General features: G+C 60.2%; 1 non-coding gene across 1 annotated transcript; it reads left to right on the top strand.

The window, feature by feature from the left end:
• Positions 1-7,160: 7,160 nt before the first annotated feature.
• Positions 7,161-7,318, top strand: LOC132953421 (5.8S ribosomal RNA). The gene has a single exon (XR_009665630.1). It is a non-coding gene; the product is annotated as a 5.8S ribosomal RNA (ribosomal RNA).
• Positions 7,319-7,500: the final 182 nt, after the last annotated feature.

Raw genomic sequence — 7,500 nt, 5'->3', positions numbered from 1 at the left:
CAGCGACATAGGATTTATTTGAGATAATTATTTTTCACGCGCGGTCGCCTGGACCGACGGACCGACGACTGCCCCTCGGCCGCGGTTCGTCGCCCGGCAGACGCAATTTTTTTTTCAATTCCGTGTGGCCGTACCACTACGCAGCGACATAGGATTTATTTGAGATAATTATTTTTCACGCGCGGTCGCCTGGACCGACGGACCGACTTTTTTTTTTTTAAATTTATCTGCCTTCCTACTACGCGCTAGCACGTGTGATTTGGCCGAAGATTGTTCGGTTGATGGAAAAAGTTATTACAGCAAGTGGATGTGGTTTACCGGTATTATTCGGTGCGGGCATTCGGCGAGCACGTCCCGCGGACTCGGAGTGCCGTACGCGGAAATATTTTTCCTCGACGGGCGAGGCGCGGAGTCGCCCTTGGTGCGCGGCGGCGTCCCCGTGACCGGATCCGTGGACACTGTGCCCTTCATCGATTGCCGATTTTTGTCTGGTCGGCGTTCGACGGGTGCGAGGTGGACTAACGTAAAGAATTATTACGTCCCGCGGACTCGGAGTGCCGTACGCGGAAATATTTTTCATCGACGGGCGAGGCGCGGAGTCGCCCTTGGTGCGCGGCGGCGTCCCCGTGACCGGATCCGTGGACACTGTGCCCTTCATCGATTGCCGATTTTTGTCTGGTCGGCGTTCGACGGGTGCGAGATGGACTAACGTAAAGAATTATTACGTCCCGCGGACTCGGAGTGCCGAACGCGGAAAAATTTTTCTTCGACGGGCGAGGCGCGGAGTCGCCCTTGGTGCGCGGCGGCGTCCCCGTGACCGGATCCGTGGACACTGTGCCCTTCATCGATTGCCGATTTTTGTCTGGTCGGCGTTCGACGGGTGCGAGGTGGACTAACGTAAAGAATTATTACGTCCCGCGGACTCGGAGTGCCGTACGCGGAAATATTTTTCCTCGACGGGCGAGGCGCGGAGTCGCCCTTGGTGCGCGGCGGCGTCCCCGTGACCGGATCCGTGGACACTGTGCCCTTCATCGATTGCCGATTTTTGTCTGGTCGGCGTTCGACGGGTGCGAGGTGGACTAACGTAAAGAATTATTACGTCCCGCGGACTCGGAGTGCCGTACGCGGAAATATTTTTCATCGACGGGCGAGGCGCGGAGTCGCCCTTGGTGCGCGGCGGCGTCCCCGTGACCGGATCCGTGGACACTGTGCCCTTCATCGATTGCCGATTTTTGTCTGGTCGGCGTTCGACGGGTGCGAGATGGACTAACGTAAAGAATTATTACGTCCCGCGGACTCGGAGTGCCGAACGCGGAAAAATTTTTCTTCGACGGGCGAGGCGCGGAGTCGCCCTTGGTGCGCGGCGGCGTCCCCGTGACCGGATCCGTGGACACTGTGCCCTTCATCGATTGCCGATTTTTGTCTGGTCGGCGTTCGACGGGTGCGAGGTGGACTAACGTAAAGAATTATTACGTCCCGCGGACTCGGAGTGCCGTACGCGGAAATATTTTTCCTCGACGGGCGAGGCGCGGAGTCGCCCTTGGTGCGCGGCGGCGTCCCCGTGACCGGATCCGTGGACACTGTGCCCTTCATCGATTGCCGATTTTTGTCTGGTCGGCGTTCGACGGGTGCGAGGTGGACTAACGTAAAGAATTATTACGTCCCGCGGACTCGGAGTGCCGTACGCGGAAATATTTTTCATCGACGGGCGAGGCGCGGAGTCGCCCTTGGTGCGCGGCGGCGTCCCCGTGACCGGATCCGTGGACACTGTGCCCTTCATCGATTGCCGATTTTTGTCTGGTCGGCGTTCGACGGGTGCGAGGTGGACTAACGTAAAATATTAATACGGCAAGTGGATGTGGTTTACCGGTATTATTCGGTGCGGGCATTCGGCGAGCACGTCCCGCGGACTCGGAGTGCCGTACGCGGAAATATTTTTCCTCGACGGGCGAGGCGCGGAGTCGCCCTTGGTGCGCGGCGGCGTCCCCGTGACCGGATCCGTGGACACTGTGCCCTTCATCGATTGCCGATTTTTGTCTGGTCGGCGTTCGACGGGTGCGAGGTGGACTAACGTAAAGAATTATTACGTCCCGCGGACTCGGAGTGCCGTACGCGGAAATATTTTTCATCGACGGGCGAGGCGCGGAGTCGCCCTTGGTGCGCGGCGGCGTCCCCGTGACCGGATCCGTGGACACTGTGCCCTTCATCGATTGCCGATTTTTGTCTGGTCGGCGTTCGACGGGTGCGAGATGGACTAACGTAAAGAATTATTACGTCCCGCGGACTCGGAGTGCCGAACGCGGAAAAATTTTTCTTCGACGGGCGAGGCGCGGAGTCGCCCTTGGTGCGCGGCGGCGTCCCCGTGACCGGATCCGTGGACACTGTGCCCTTCATCGATTGCCGATTTTTGTCTGGTCGGCGTTCGACGGGTGCGAGGTGGACTAACGTAAAGAATTATTACGTCCCGCGGACTCGGAGTGCCGTACGCGGAAATATTTTTCCTCGACGGGCGAGGCGCGGAGTCGCCCTTGGTGCGCGGCGGCGTCCCCGTGACCGTGTCCGAACCACCGCGTGTGAAAATTCGATTTTTTTTTTTCACTCGACGTCCTCGGTTATTCGTCGGTGCCGGGGTGGTGCACATGACGGCAGCCCCGGCGATGTCCGTCGACACGATTTCGAATTCAACTTTTCGAACGTAGTTTTTCCGTGTGCAATAACTCGTTAACCGTTGGTTCGATCTCGACGTACCCGAGACGTGTTCACGTCGTACGTTCCGAGTACTATAGGACACCGGTGTCCGCGACATTTAAATCGGTAATCCTTTATCCGCGGCCGTACCGCTACGCACGGAGATAGACCGATATTTGATTTTCGCTTAACCGCTACGCACTGTGATTGACTGTATTCCGACGGCGGGGTCTCGGTCAACCGTTTTCACGGTTTGCCGGTGACATCGACCGTACCGTTCATCACGGGCAGACCGCAGAGTCGTTGTCCAGGGATATCCCCCTTTGCCGAAAACCTTTACCGCGTAGAATTTCTGCGCTGACCGCGACGTTACAGGGGTGATTACCGTCGCCGAGCTGCGCGCCCGCCGTACCGTCTCGTCGCACGGACCACCGTGTGTGAAAATTCGATTTTTTTTTTTCACTCGACGTCCTCGGTTATTCGTCGGTGCCGGGGTGGTGCACATGACGGCAGCCCCGGCGATGTCCGTCGACACGATTTCGAATTCAACTTTTCGAACGTAGTTTTTCCGTGTGCAATAACTCGTTAACCGTTGGTTCGATCTCGACGTACCCGAGACGTGTTCACGTCGTACGTTCCGAGTACTATAGGACACCGGTGTCCGCGACATTTAAATCGGTAATCCTTTATCCGCGGCCGTACCGCTACGCACGGATTTTGTGATTTTCGCCTAACCGCTACGCACGGTGATTGACGGATTTTCGATTCTCGGCTAACCGCTACGCACGGTGATGGCGAAGTTCCTTCGACTCGGGTGTACCACTACGCGTGAATACCCCCGTCGCACATTGTGAAACTCGAGATTTTGTAAATTTGTGAGCGACTCGGTCGTCGGCGTTCCGCCGGCGTCCGATCGCCAATCACGTACGACAGCAAAGCCACGGGCGACGCCGAAGCCGACGCGTCCATCGCCGCGCACCGGTCTGCCCCAGTCTTCGGAATGGTCAGCAATCCAGTGCCCTTCGATGGTATCCGTCCAAGTTTCGGCGACCGACCCATCTCGCACGCCGAGTGGCAAAACTCAACCGGCGTCGCAGGCCCGCCTTCCGGTGGGCCTCCGACGCGCAAATCGTTTTTTTCAAAAATCGATGACGACTCCCGTTACCGTTCCGCAAGTTACGAGCTCTCGACGCCAAAACATTCCCGCCGCGGCCGGCCATCGTCGCCGTGCCCGGCGGTCGCCGGGGCGAAGCCCCGGGACGACGGACTTCGCGTCGCGTCCCGGCTTCCCCCACGATCTCGGCTGGGGGCCGTTATAAACCTGGCGAGAGGCGCTAGCGCGGTAATTCTCCGTCCGCTGAAAACGGACGGCGTACGCGCTAACCCCGACTCTCGTCAACGCACGGGTCACGTCGCGTCGGGCGAGCGCTCGCTCTCCGCGTGTGTTCGGTCTACCGCACGCGACCGCCGCCGCAGTCGCCCCGCGTTCTGCGGGTGCTCAGTGCGGCGCTCGCGTCGACCGAAGCGCGCGGTTTACGGGCGCCCGTCCGCGCACGTATCCCACTCGAACCGCGGTCGGTCGTGCGCCGTGACCGTATACCGGTCACGGTCGTTTCGACCTTCCTCGGCGTCGGCTCGCCCACGGGCGGACCGGCGCTCGGACGCACGCGTCCCGAGACGAGTGTCCGCGTCGTCGTCGCCCCTTGGTCGGCGTCGCCGCGGGGATCCGTCACGGGACGCAGTTGTTGTAAAACCGAGATCCCTGGTTGATCCTGCCAGTAGTCATATGCTTGTCTCAAAGATTAAGCCATGCATGTCTCAGTGCAAGCCGCATTAAGGTGAAACCGCGAAAGGCTCATTAAATCAGTTGTGGTTCCTTAGATCGTACCCAAGTTACTTGGATAACTGTGGTAATTCTAGAGCTAATACATGCCGACAGAGTTCCGACCGTCGCGGCGCCCTCGGGCGTCGCTCGCGGGAGGAACGCTTTTATTAGATCAAAACCGGCCCGTCGCGGCGCGCTTCGTGCGCGTCCCGATCGCGGCCCGCGCAAAGACCTGGTGACTCTGAATAACTTCGAGCTGATCGCACGGTCTCCGTACCGGCGACGCATCTTTCAAATGTCTGCCTTATCAACTGTCGACGGTAGGTTCCATGCCTACCGTGGTGGTAACGGGTAACGGGGAATCAGGGTTCGATTCCGGAGAGGGAGCCTGAGAAACGGCTACCACATCCAAGGAAGGCAGCAGGCGCGCAAATTACCCACTCCCGGAACGGGGAGGTAGTGACGAAAAATAACGATACGGGACTCATCCGAGGCCCCGTAATCGGAATGAGAACACTTTAAAACCTTTAAACGAGGATCAATTGGAGGGCAAGTCTGGTGCCAGCAGCCGCGGTAATTCCAGCTCCAATAGCGTATATTAAAGTTGTTGCGGTTAAAAAGCTCGTAGTCGGATCTGTGTCTGGGCGGTGCCGGACCACCCTGGCGGTCCGTCGTGTCGCGGCCGGCCGTGTCGCGGGACCACGTGTCCCGTCGGCGCGGTCGTCGTCGCGCTCGTCAGCCGTCTCGGGGGTGTTAGTTACCGGCACGTCGGCCGGACGTATTGTCGGCAGGCGGACACGTGTCTCGGGCTTCCGGCGCGCCGCGCGGCCACGCGTCGCGCGGCCGTCGGGGTTCGACGACGGCGGCCGCCTACTCCAATCTTGCTGCGCGGTGATCTTCACCGATTGCCGTCGGCGGGCCGACACGTTTACTTTGAACAAATTAGAGTGCTCAAAGCAGGCTCAAATCTGGCGGGGCGGCTTCACGGCCGTCTCGTCAAAAGGCCCTGAATACTGGTCGCATGGAATAATGGAACAAGACCTCGGTCCCGCGCATCTCCGCCCTTCGCGGGCGCGCGAAATCGCCCTCCGGGGCGTTTCCGTGCGCGGGCCGCCGGGCCGCGGGCGCCAGTCGCCCGCGCGTCCCGCCGGGCCGGTTTTCGGGACCGGAGGTAATGATCAACAGAGACGGGCGGGGGCATTCGTACCGAGACGTTAGAGGTGAAATTCTTGGATCGTCTCGAGACGAACTGACGCGAAAGCATTTGCCAAGTACGTTCTCGTATGATCAAGAACGAAAGTTAGAGGTTCGAAGGCGATCAGATACCGCCCTAGTTCTAACTGTAAACGATGCCAGCTAGCGATCCGCCGGCGTTTCATTAACGACCCGGCGGGCAGCTTCCGGGAAACCGAAGCTTTTCGGTTCCGGGGGAAGTATGATTGCAAAGTTGAAACTTAAAGGAATTGACGGAAGGGCACCACCAGGAGTGGAGCCTGCGGCTTAATTTGACTCAACACGGGAAACCTCACCAGGCCCGGACACCGGAAAGATTGACAGATTGAGAGCTCTTTCTTGATTCGGTGGGTGGTGGTGCATGGCCGTTCTTAGTTGGTGGAGCGATCTGTCTGGTTAATTCCGATAACGAACGAGACTCTGTCCTGCTAACTAGGCGGGTAACCCCGGGTCGGCGTGTGCGCGGCGCGGGCGGTTTCGGCCGTTCGTGTTCGCGTACCCGTCGGCTCGGCCCGGTATCCCCGAACGCGTTCGCCCGTCGTCCACGGCGGTCGTCGAGCGCGGCCGCGCCATCCGCGTCCCGGCGTGCGGCGGGCGTGTGTCGGCCGGGGGGCAACCTCCGGTCGGCGCGCGTCCGTCGTGCGTCGGGCTCCGTGGTGAAGCGCGCCGTGTTCGCGGCCGTCGCCGGCGGATCACGATACGTTACTAGGGCTACCGCCGGCTCCCAGGAGCTTAAACTCTTCTTAGAGGGACAGGCGGCGGACGAAAATAGCCGCACGAGACTGAGCGATAACAGGTCTGTGATGCCCTTAGATGTTCTGGGCCGCACGCGCGCTACACTGAAGGAATCAGCGTGTGTTAACATTCCTGGGCCGACAGGCTTCCGGGTAACCCGCTGAACCTCCTTCGTGCTTAGGGATCGTGGCTTGCAATTTTTCCACGTGAACGAGGAATTCCCAGTAAGCGCGAGTCATCAGCTCGCGTTGATTACGTCCCTGCCCTTTGTACACACCGCCCGTCGCTACTACCGATTGAACGGTCGCATTGAGGTCTTCGGAGTGGACGCGCGTTATTCGGCCCCCTCGGGGGCTGGGTCGTCGCGCGATCGCGAAGATGACCGAAATCGGCCGTTTAGAGGAAGTAAAAGTCGTAACAAGGTTTCCGTAGGTGAACCTGCGGAAGGATCATTAGAGACGGGCCCGCGGTACCGGCAGCACTTGCCGGTCTCGCGCGCGCCTAATCCGACCCCGTGGCCGCGTGCGCTCGCGACTAGCTCGCCGACCGCCCGCGCGCCGCGACCCCCGACCGAGCGTCGACCGAAAGATGGTTAACGTCGAAAGACCATACGGGCCCCGCCGTGCGTCCGCGCACGGCGCGTGGCCGGTAGAAGTTTCGTCGACAAAAAAAAACACCCGACCCCGAACAGCGGATCACTTGGCTCGTGGATCGATGAAGACCGCAGCTATCTGCGCGTCGTCGTGTAATCCGCAGGTTATACGAACATCGACCAGTCGAACGCACATTGCGGCCTCGGTGACCCGCGGGTCCCGGGCCACGCCTGTCTGAGGGTCGTATACCGGATACTCGGCCAGACCGATGCGCCGCCGGCAGGCGTCCGACGGCGGCGGCAGTCCTCCCCGGGGACTGTCCGCCCGCCCGTCGGCCGCTCCGGTGGTGCGAGATTGGCGGTTCGACCGTGGAAAACCGCGCTCGCGCGGCCGCCTCCGGTCGTCCGCCCAAGTTGTGACGGCAAA

The sequence above is a fragment of the Metopolophium dirhodum genome, unplaced genomic scaffold, assembly GCF_019925205.1.
Source record: "Metopolophium dirhodum isolate CAU unplaced genomic scaffold, ASM1992520v1 scaffold35, whole genome shotgun sequence".
In the NCBI taxonomy this organism is placed as follows: Eukaryota; Metazoa; Arthropoda; class Insecta; order Hemiptera; family Aphididae; genus Metopolophium; species Metopolophium dirhodum.
The sequence above is the reverse complement of the archived record's forward strand: the minus strand, read 5'-3'. Positions and strand labels throughout refer to the sequence as shown.